Here is a 9556-nt window from a genome sequence, read left to right as displayed (position 1 = left end):
TCGTGATCGGGAGGACGATCCTGACAGCCAGCGGCGGGAAGCACGGATGGTTCAAGCGCGTTGTCATCAATCACATGTACAGGTTCCTGCAGAAAAACTTCAATTCTGGTGTTGCTACACTGAAGTTGGATTACAACAAAACTCTACAGGTCGGAAATCGGTACAAGATAGAGTGAATTACAGCAATAGCTGATTTGGTAGCCAAACTGTTTTGACCGAGAGATCTGTAGCTTGCTAAGACAACTCCAACTCCAATATATTATGCTACTACATTGTACTAGTGATTTGGTAGCCAAACTCCTTTCACGGAGCTGCCGGTTGTTTTATCCATTTCCAACGGATCTGTCTTACTTCAGCTTTGATATTGTATTTTCAGTTTCCTCTCACATCTCAAGGCTATCGGCCGGGTTAACCTCCGTTATCAAAAAAGCCGAGAGGCTTTCAGAGGCATAGTGTGGCTAGTTGTTTTTTACTTTTACGGAGATACCTCAGCAAACCTTGTTGCAACCTTTACTCGGAGTTGCTTATTTATATTTAGGCCTGTAGTATAAGCTCATTACAATTGTACTTGAGGTGTCATTACATTTGTGGAGAAAAATTGGGATTGTCACCTGTCATGCATTCCACAATGTAAAGTTGCGGGATTCACCACCATATTTGTGCAACGAAATGCGAATAACCTTTCTATTGCTCATGCAAATAAGGAAGTTTTATGTAAAAAACATGCAACTAGGATTCGTCACAGCAATTGTGCGGAGGAATATGGATTGGTACTTGTATTAGTCATGCAACTAACGAAGCTTCATGTGAAACTAGGGAATAAATACATGAGGCACTCAGTTTTTATGCATGCACATCAGTTCAAAGGCATCAAACCACAACCCATTGAACAAGACCAATTAACTTTGATCATGTACACCAATTTCACCTTCCTCAAGTTCAGAATACCAATGATATCGTGTGTAGATGGGACTTACAACCAAAATGATATCCATGGCTTAGTTTCCTTCGATGTTGATAGTAAATCTCCGTCATGTGAAAAGTACTCTAGCAAGTGAACTAAGAGAATACTACTATACTTGCATCTGGCTATATTCCAAACGGTATTAGGAAAATGGGACCATGCCCCCCCCCCCCCCCACCCCCTGCGCGCGCGAGTAAAGTTGAAGGGGGACACTATAGCCAACCAATGGTACTTTCGAACTAACTTGAACGTTAATTAGTGCTAAAAAGAGAGAAAAAAAAACTAAGTATTTGTTTCTAGCATCCGAGTATTTCATCCTTACATTGGAATAAGTCTGAAGAAGAAGAGCGAGTACGAGGCAGCAGGCCACATGATCACCACCAATGAGCTCGCCGGGATCGTCGCACATGCCCGGGGTGTGCTTCATCTTCACGGACCTGATGAACGGCGTCCCGTCCATCGTGCGCCACTACGCGGAGCATACTGGCAGCCTCCGCGAGCTGCTGGTATTCGTCACCGTCAGGACGCTGCCCGTGACGTCGGTGCTACCCGAGGAGCGGTTCCTCGTGGCGGCCATGGACGAGGTGCCCGCCGGGGTGTACAGGTATGTGGCGCAGTACGGCTACATGGACAAGCAGGACATGGAGGGCGACGAGTTCTTGGAGTCCATCGTCGCCGCGCTCAAGGACGTCGCCGGCGCGCAGGAACGGGGTGAGCGTCGTGATCGGGAGGACGATCCTGACCGCGAGCGGCAGGAAGCACGGATGGTTCAAGCGCATTGTCATCAATCACATGTACAGGTTCCTGCAAAAAAAACTTCAATTCTAGTGTTGCCACACTGAAGATGGATTACAACAAAACTCTACAGGTCGGAAATCGGTACAAGATAGAGTGATGAATTGCAGCAAATAGCTGATTTGGTTGCCAAACTGTTATGACAGAGAGAACTGTATCTTGCTAAGATAGCTCGAAAGCATGCCAACTATACAATACATTATACAATACATTGTTTTATCCATTTCCAACAGGTTCGTCTTAGTTCAGTTTTGATATTGTATCTTCAGTTTCCTCTCACATCTCAGAGGCTTCCGGCAGGATTAACCTCCGTTATCAAAAAATCAAGAAGCTCTCAGAGGCATAGTGTGGCTAGTTGTTTTTTACTTTTACGGTACGGGGATACCTCAGCAAACCTTGTTGCAACCTATACTCGGACTTGTTTATTTATATTTATGCTTCTAGTATCAGCTCATTACAATTGTACTTGAGGTGTCATTACATTTGTGGAGAAAAAATAGGATTGTCACCAGTCATGCATTCCACAATGTGAAGTTGCGGGATTCACCACCATATTTGTGCAACGAAATGTGAATAACCTTTCTATTGGTCATGCAAATAAGGAAGCTTCATGTAAAAACCATGCAACTAGGATTCGTCACAGCAATTGTGCGGAGGAATATGGATTGGTACTTTTATTAATCATGCAACTAACGAAGCTTCATGTGAAACTAGGGAATAAATATATGAGGCACTCTAGTTCTTACGGCATGCACATCAGTTCAAAGGCATCACACTAATAGAAAACGGACCTTCCGTCTTGGCTTTTTGTCCCGGTCCAGTCTGAAGCCGGGACAAATGGTCAGGCCACGTCGTCCCGAAACCAGCGAGAGGGTACGGGGCCTTTTGTTCCGATTTTTTAAGAACCTTTTGTCTCGGTTGGAGCCTCAAACCGGGATATAAGGGTCTGAGGCCTTTTGCAGCCTGCTGGCAGCCCTTTTATCCCGGTTTGAGCCTAAAATCGTGATAAAAGGTTTCGGCCTATATATACAGCCAACCTCCCCATTCTCTCTACATTTTGTTTCCTTGGTGGAAGGTGGAGGTATCTACTAGGTTTTTTTTTTCTTCATATGCACAAGAGGTGTTTGATGAAATGTTTGTGAGAACGATGCCACTTGAGTTCATTTAATAAGATTTCTCCTCTTTTTTGTTTCCAAGTGTCCTAAAAGGTTAGCAACTATTTTCTCGTCTAGACAGTGTAGTACTATTTAGCATGGTGATTGCGTTTGATATATAATTGTACTTATGGTGCAGATGAGTCATCCATGGATGTACGTTAAACGATGCGATCCCGCTTTCAGAGAGGGCGTTAAATCTTTCCTGCTTGTGGTCGAGGCCAACAAAGGGCAGACAGGTTTTATTTGTTGTCCATGTCTGAAATATCGGAATGAGAACGATTACTCTTCCTCAAGAGACATTCAGAGCCACCTGCTTCGGCACGGATTCATGTCCGGCTATAATGTTTGGACCAAGCACGGAGAAGAATGGGTTATGATGGAAGACGGTGATGAAGAAGATAACGATGACAACTACCGATCTATGTTCCTTGAATACGGTGATACCGGAATGGAAGACAATGAAGAAAAAGGAGGTGAAGAACGGGCACCAGATGAGCCTGCTGATGATGATCTTCGTCGGGCCATTTCTAATGCAAGGAGAGACTGCAACACAGATAAGGGGAGGTTGCAGTTCGACAACATGTTAGAGGACCACAAAAAATTGTTATACCCAAGTTGCGAAGATGGGCAGAAAAAGCCGGGTAGCGTATTGAAATTGTTGAAATGGAAGGCAGAGGCCAGTGTGACTGACTTGGGATTTGAAAAGTTGCTGATAATATTAAAGAAGCTGCTTCCAAGAAAGAACGAATTTCGCGCCAGTACGTATGAAGCAAAGAAGCTTGTCTGCCCTCTAGGATTAGATATGCAGAAGATACATGCATGCCCTAATGACTGCATCCTCTACCGCGCTGAGAAGTACGAGAATGAGAGTAAATGCCCGATATGCAATGCATTGCGGTATAAGATCAAAAGAGATACCCTGGTGATGTTGAGGGCGAGCCACCCACGAAGAGGGTTCCTGCGAAGGTGATATGTTATGCTCCCATAATACCATGGTTGAAACGTTTGTTCAGAAACAAAGATCATGTCAAGTTGTTGCGATGGCATATGGAAGAACGTAAGAAAGACGCGATGTTGAGGCACCCCGCTGATGGTCGGTAGTGGAGAAATATCGAGAGAGAGTTCCCGGATTTTGCAGGTGAGGAAACGAACTTATGGTTTGATCTAAGTACAGATGGCATGAATCCTTTTGGGGAGCAGAGCTGCAGTCACAACACCTGACCCATGACTCTATGTATGTACAACCTTCCTCCTTGGTTGTGCATGAAGCGGAAGTTCATTATGATATCAGTGCTTATCCAAGGCCCAAAGCTACCCGGCAACGACATTGATGTGTACCTAAGGCCATTAGTTGATTAACTTTTGGAGTTGTGGGCCGAACCAGGTGTACAAGTGTGGGATGAGCACACCGAACAGGAATTTGACCTACGAGCGTTGCTATTCGTAACCATCAATTATTGACCTGCTCTTAGTAACATTTCAGGACAAACGAACAAGGGATACAATGCATACACGTACACACTGTTTAGATGAGACTGAAAGTAAATATTTGGAAAAATGTAGGAAAAATGTGTACCCGTACAATCGCTGTTTTCTTCCGTGTAGGCACATCTTAAGGAAAAAAATGCAAGCATTTCAATGGTGAGGCAGAACCCCGTCCGAAGTCTGTCCTCCGTAATGGTGCTGATGTATTTGAGATGGTCAAGGATTTAAATATAATCTTTAGAAAGGGTCCAGACAGACGACCTGTTTCGAATGACGCTGACGGGCACGCGTCCACGTGCGAAATCTATATTTTAGGAGCTAGAATATTGGAAAGTCCTGAAAGTCCGCTCTGCAATCGACATGATGCACCTGACGAAGAATGTTTGTGTGAATATTCTAGGTTTTTTCCTGGGCGTGTATGGGAAAACAAAAGATACACCAGAATCACGGGAGGACCGGCAACGTCATAAAGGACGAGACAGCAATCATCCAGGGTAGTTTCAAAGGCATGTCAGCTACGCTCTTACCAAAGAAGAGAAGGAAATCTTTTTGAAGAAAGTCCAATTCTCATCCTTGAACTCTTGGGAAAGTTCACTTTCAGTCCCAAATTTTTTTTTAGTCTAGAATGAACCTTGAACTCTCATAATAGTTCACTTTTCATCCCTTTGCAGTTGAGTTGAGCAAATTACTGGCGTGGAAAGAAAAAATAGGGAACCAGCCAAATTGGTTTAGAACCAGACCAAGCCCAAACTAGCTGAGATGTCGAACCAAACGTCACAATGCAAAAAACAACGAAACCCTTGGGTCCCTGAACTAGTCTCTTGCTTGATTTCTCTCCCTTCTAATTCACGTGAAGTGTTGCACCACAAAGGTATGCTTGTTTGCCTATCAGCATCGTCCCGCCTCTCTACCCTTGCACCGTTACCTTGAGTTTTTTGGCCACCTTGAATTTTCCTAGTTCAATCGGCGTAAGGACTAAAAGTGAATGATTATGAGAGTTCAAGGTTCATTTTGAACCAGACAGAAGTTCTAGGACCAAAAATGAACTTTCACTAAAATTCAAGGACCAAAAGTGGACTTTCTTCAATCTTTTTTGAAGCCCTATTCAGTGTCAAGGTTCCGTCTGGTTTCTCGTCGAATATAAAGGGAATAGTAAATATGAAAGAGAAAAAATTCCAGAACCTAAAGTCTCATGATTTCCACATGCTTATGACACAATTGCTTCCGGTTGCATTGAGGGGACTTCTATCAGAAAATGTTCAACTTGCCATTCTGAAGGTACGTGCATTCCTGAATGCAAATTCTCAGAAGGTAATGGATCTGGAAAGTTTGTCAAGGTTATAGCTTGATGTGATCGAATGTCTTGTCAGCTTCGAGTTTTTGTTCCCACCATCTTTCTTCAATATTATGACGCACCTCCTAGTTCACCTAGTCGATGAGATTAAAATTCTCGATCATGTATTTCTACATAATATGTTCCCCTTCGAGAGGTTCATGGGAGTCTTAAACAAATACGTCCATAACTGTGTTAGGCCATAAGGAAGCATCTCGGCCAGAAGGAAGCATCTCAAAGGCCTACGGAACAGAGGAGTTCAGTGAGTTTTGTGTTGACTTTCTTCCTAACCTTAAGCCGATTGGTGTTCCTGAATCTCGGTATGAGAGGATGCTGACTGGAAAAGGCATACTAGGAAGGAAAGCAACGGTATGTAGGGACAAACTTTCTTTCAATCAAGCACACTACATAGTTCTATACAATTCTAGCTTGGTGGCTCCGTATATCGAGAAACACAAAAAAATATTGTACGAGAACTAAACCTGGGCCAACCCGAGTCCTTGATTACACGTCAACACATGAAGACCTTCGGCAGTTCGTTGCAGACACATCTCATGAGTAACACCACTGTTGGGGAGCAGATGTACTTGTTGGCCAGGTTACCATCTTCGAACATATGTACATTCCAAGGGTACGAGATAAATGGGAATGCATTTTACACGATCATCCAAGATAAAAAGAGCACCAACCAAAATAGTGGTGTCCGCTTTGATGCAAAAGACGAGAATGTGCATACAACCACATATTATGGGTACATAGAGGAGATATGGGAACTTGACTATGGACCTACTTTTAAGGTCCCTTTATTTCGGTGCAAATGGGTGAAGCTGAGCGGGGTACATGTAGACGATAAGTACAGCATGACAACAGTGGATCTCAACAATCTTGCGTACATGGACATGCCATTCGTCCTAGCCAACAATGTGGCTCAAGTTTTCTACGTGAAGGACATGTCTAGCAAACCGAGAAAAAGAAATCGGCAAAAGAATACATCAACCGAGGAGCACGGCGTTCTACATCAGTATCCCAGGCCCCTGTTCTGGCCCATGTTCGTGGTGTCCACCCTGGCCGCCATCGTCGCAGTTAGTCGCTCATCTCCGCCAGCTTCTCCATCATCCGGCAATCAATCAACCTCGGCTGCTTCCCCCGTGCCACCGTGCGGCACACATCCGATAAGTACGAGGGGCAGGTGTACTGCCCCAAGGTGAACTACCTCCTCATGGTCCTCTGCATCCTCATCACCGTTGGCTTCTAGGGCGGGCCTGAGATCGGCCACGCCTTCGGGGTCGCGGTGATCTGGGTGATGTTGATCACCACGGAGCTGATGATGGTGGTCATGGTGATGATCTGGAAGGTGCACGCCATGTATGTTGCCACATTCTTCGCGGCCTACCTGGCCATCGAGGCCGTGTACATGAGCTCGCTGATGAACAATATGGCGCAGGGCGGGTGGGTGTCGTTCGCCATCACTGCATTCTTCCTTGTGATCACGATGTCCTGGACCTATGGCCGGAAGAAGAAGAGCGAGTATGAGGCGGGCCACATGATCACCGGTGATGAGCTCGCTGGGATAGTGGCAAGGTCGGGGCGCGTGCCCGGGGTGTGCTTCTTCTTCACAGAACTGATGAACGGCGTCCCACCCATCGTGCGCCACTACGCGGAACACACGGGGTGCCTCCGGGAGTTGCTGGTCTTCATCACCATCAGGACGCTGTCGGTGACATCGGTGCTGCCCAAGGAGCGGTTCCTCGTGGCGGCCGTGGACGAGGTGCCCGCCGGGGTGTACAGGTGTGTGGCGCAATACGGCTACATGGACAAGCATGACATGGAGGGCAACAAGTTCTTGGATGCCATTGTCGCCGCGCTCAAGGACGTCGCTGGCGCCAGCGAGGCGGCGGTGATGGACCGTGCACGCAGGAACGGGGTGAGCGTCGTGATCGGGAGGACGATCGTGACGGCGAATGGTGGGAAGCAAGGATGGTTCAAGCGTTTTATCATCAATCACATGTGCTGGTTCCTGTAGAAAAACTTCAATTCGTGCGTTGCCACGCTCAAGATGGCTCACGACAAAACTCTACAGGTCGGAAATTGGTACAAGATAGAGTGAATTACAGTAATAGCTGATTTGGTAGCCAAACTGTTTTGACCTGGAGAGCTGTAATTTGTCAGGACAACTTGAAAGGATGTCAACTATATACAATACATTGTTTTATCCATTTCCAACAGGTTCTTCTTAGTTCAGCTTTGATATTGTATTTCTAGTTTCCTCTGGCATCTCAAAGGCTACCTGCCGGGTTAACCACCATTCTCAAAAAAAAAAACGAGAGCATCTCAGAGGCATATAGTGTGGCTAGTTGTTTTAATTTTTACGGGGATACATCAAGAAACCTTGTTGCAACCTTTACTCGCAATTGCTTATTTATATTTAGGCCTGTAGTACCAGCCTATTAAAATTGTACTAATTAAGTTGTCATTACATTTGTGGAGCAAAATTGGGATTGTGACCTGTCATGCATTCCGCAATGTACAGTTGCGGGATTCACCACCACATTTGTGCAGCGAAATGTAGATAACCTTTCTATTGGTCATGCAACTAAGGACCCTTCATGTAGAAAGCATGCAACATATCAGCCACAATGTTAAACAACATGAGTGATAAAGGGACGCTTTGCCTTAAACCTTTTTTTCATCTGGAAACCACGATCCGTTCAACAAGAGCAGTTAATTGTGATTGAGTACATGACTCTGACCTCTTTACTCAAGTTTAGAATGTTGATGATATCAAGTGCAGATGGGACTTACTCCTCAAATGGTATCCAAGGTTTTAGTGTCATTTCATGTAGATAATAAATTTAGCAACATGTGAATAATACTCTTGCGAAGTAGCAAGTGAACTAAAGGAAGTACTACATTGGTTGCATCACACAAGGGTTATATGCCAAACGGTATAGGAAAATGGGGCCATATCCTAATTTTGATGCTTGATAAGTTTGGTACCATGAGGGAGATTTGCAAGACTTAATTATACAAAAGAGGAACTTCATATTTCCTTCAATCGTTAGAAAATATTTCCTCCTTGGGTAAGATTAGTTTACTTCTATTGCTCCAACGAACACGATGTGCATGGTAGTGTTAGCTTTCTAATATTGATTGACATGGCACAACTATCTGTTTGCTAACATCCTCTAATTTTCACAAAGTGACTAAATCATAGAAATGTTATCTAATTTAGCATACCCTAACTCTGAGAATCCCTAAGCCAGATATGTTGCCACCCTGCAAGATTGGGCTTCTCTTGTCCAGACGTCGCCGATTCCGCAAGATGGTTGCAGTTGAGACAAGTTACCCATACACAACTTCAATAGAACCTAAAGTTGCAGCACCCATGGCATTTCCGGCGATTGTTATATGGTGTTTTCAGTTTCCTCCCACATCTTAGGCACCTAGGATAGCTTGACTAACATTGTTCAGTTTCTATATGGAGCCACATATTTATAATCAATCATGTACCAGAAACTCATCATAATTGTATTGGGCTTAGTTACTACATTGTGGAATGAAATTTAAATAGAATGGCGTGTCATGCATTCAACAAAATGAAGCTGTAGACCTTGTCACAACATTTTTGCATTGAAATATGAACCAGTCTTTTCAGTAATGGTCATGCCACTAGCAAAGCTTCATGGGAATAGCATGGAACTGGTAAATAAGCTGACGAAAACCCTCATAGACTAGAGTTTTCTCATAGAGCAAGATTCGATACATCTTTATCATCTGCTTTCAAAAAAGTTTGGGCTCGACAAACTGTTTGAGTTCGGCTTG

At 44.4% G+C, this 9556-nt stretch overlaps 1 pseudogene; it reads left to right on the top strand.

Moving 5' to 3' along the window:
• Window positions 1-1371: 1371 nt before the first annotated feature.
• On the top strand, window positions 1372-7841 carry LOC124662493 (annotated as a pseudogene).
• The last annotated feature ends 1715 nt before the right edge of the window (window positions 7842-9556 follow it).

The sequence above is a fragment of the Lolium rigidum genome, chromosome 6, assembly GCF_022539505.1.
Source record: "Lolium rigidum isolate FL_2022 chromosome 6, APGP_CSIRO_Lrig_0.1, whole genome shotgun sequence".
NCBI classification, from domain to species: Eukaryota; Viridiplantae; Streptophyta; class Magnoliopsida; order Poales; family Poaceae; genus Lolium; species Lolium rigidum.
This window is presented reverse-complemented; position numbering and strand designations above follow the sequence as displayed.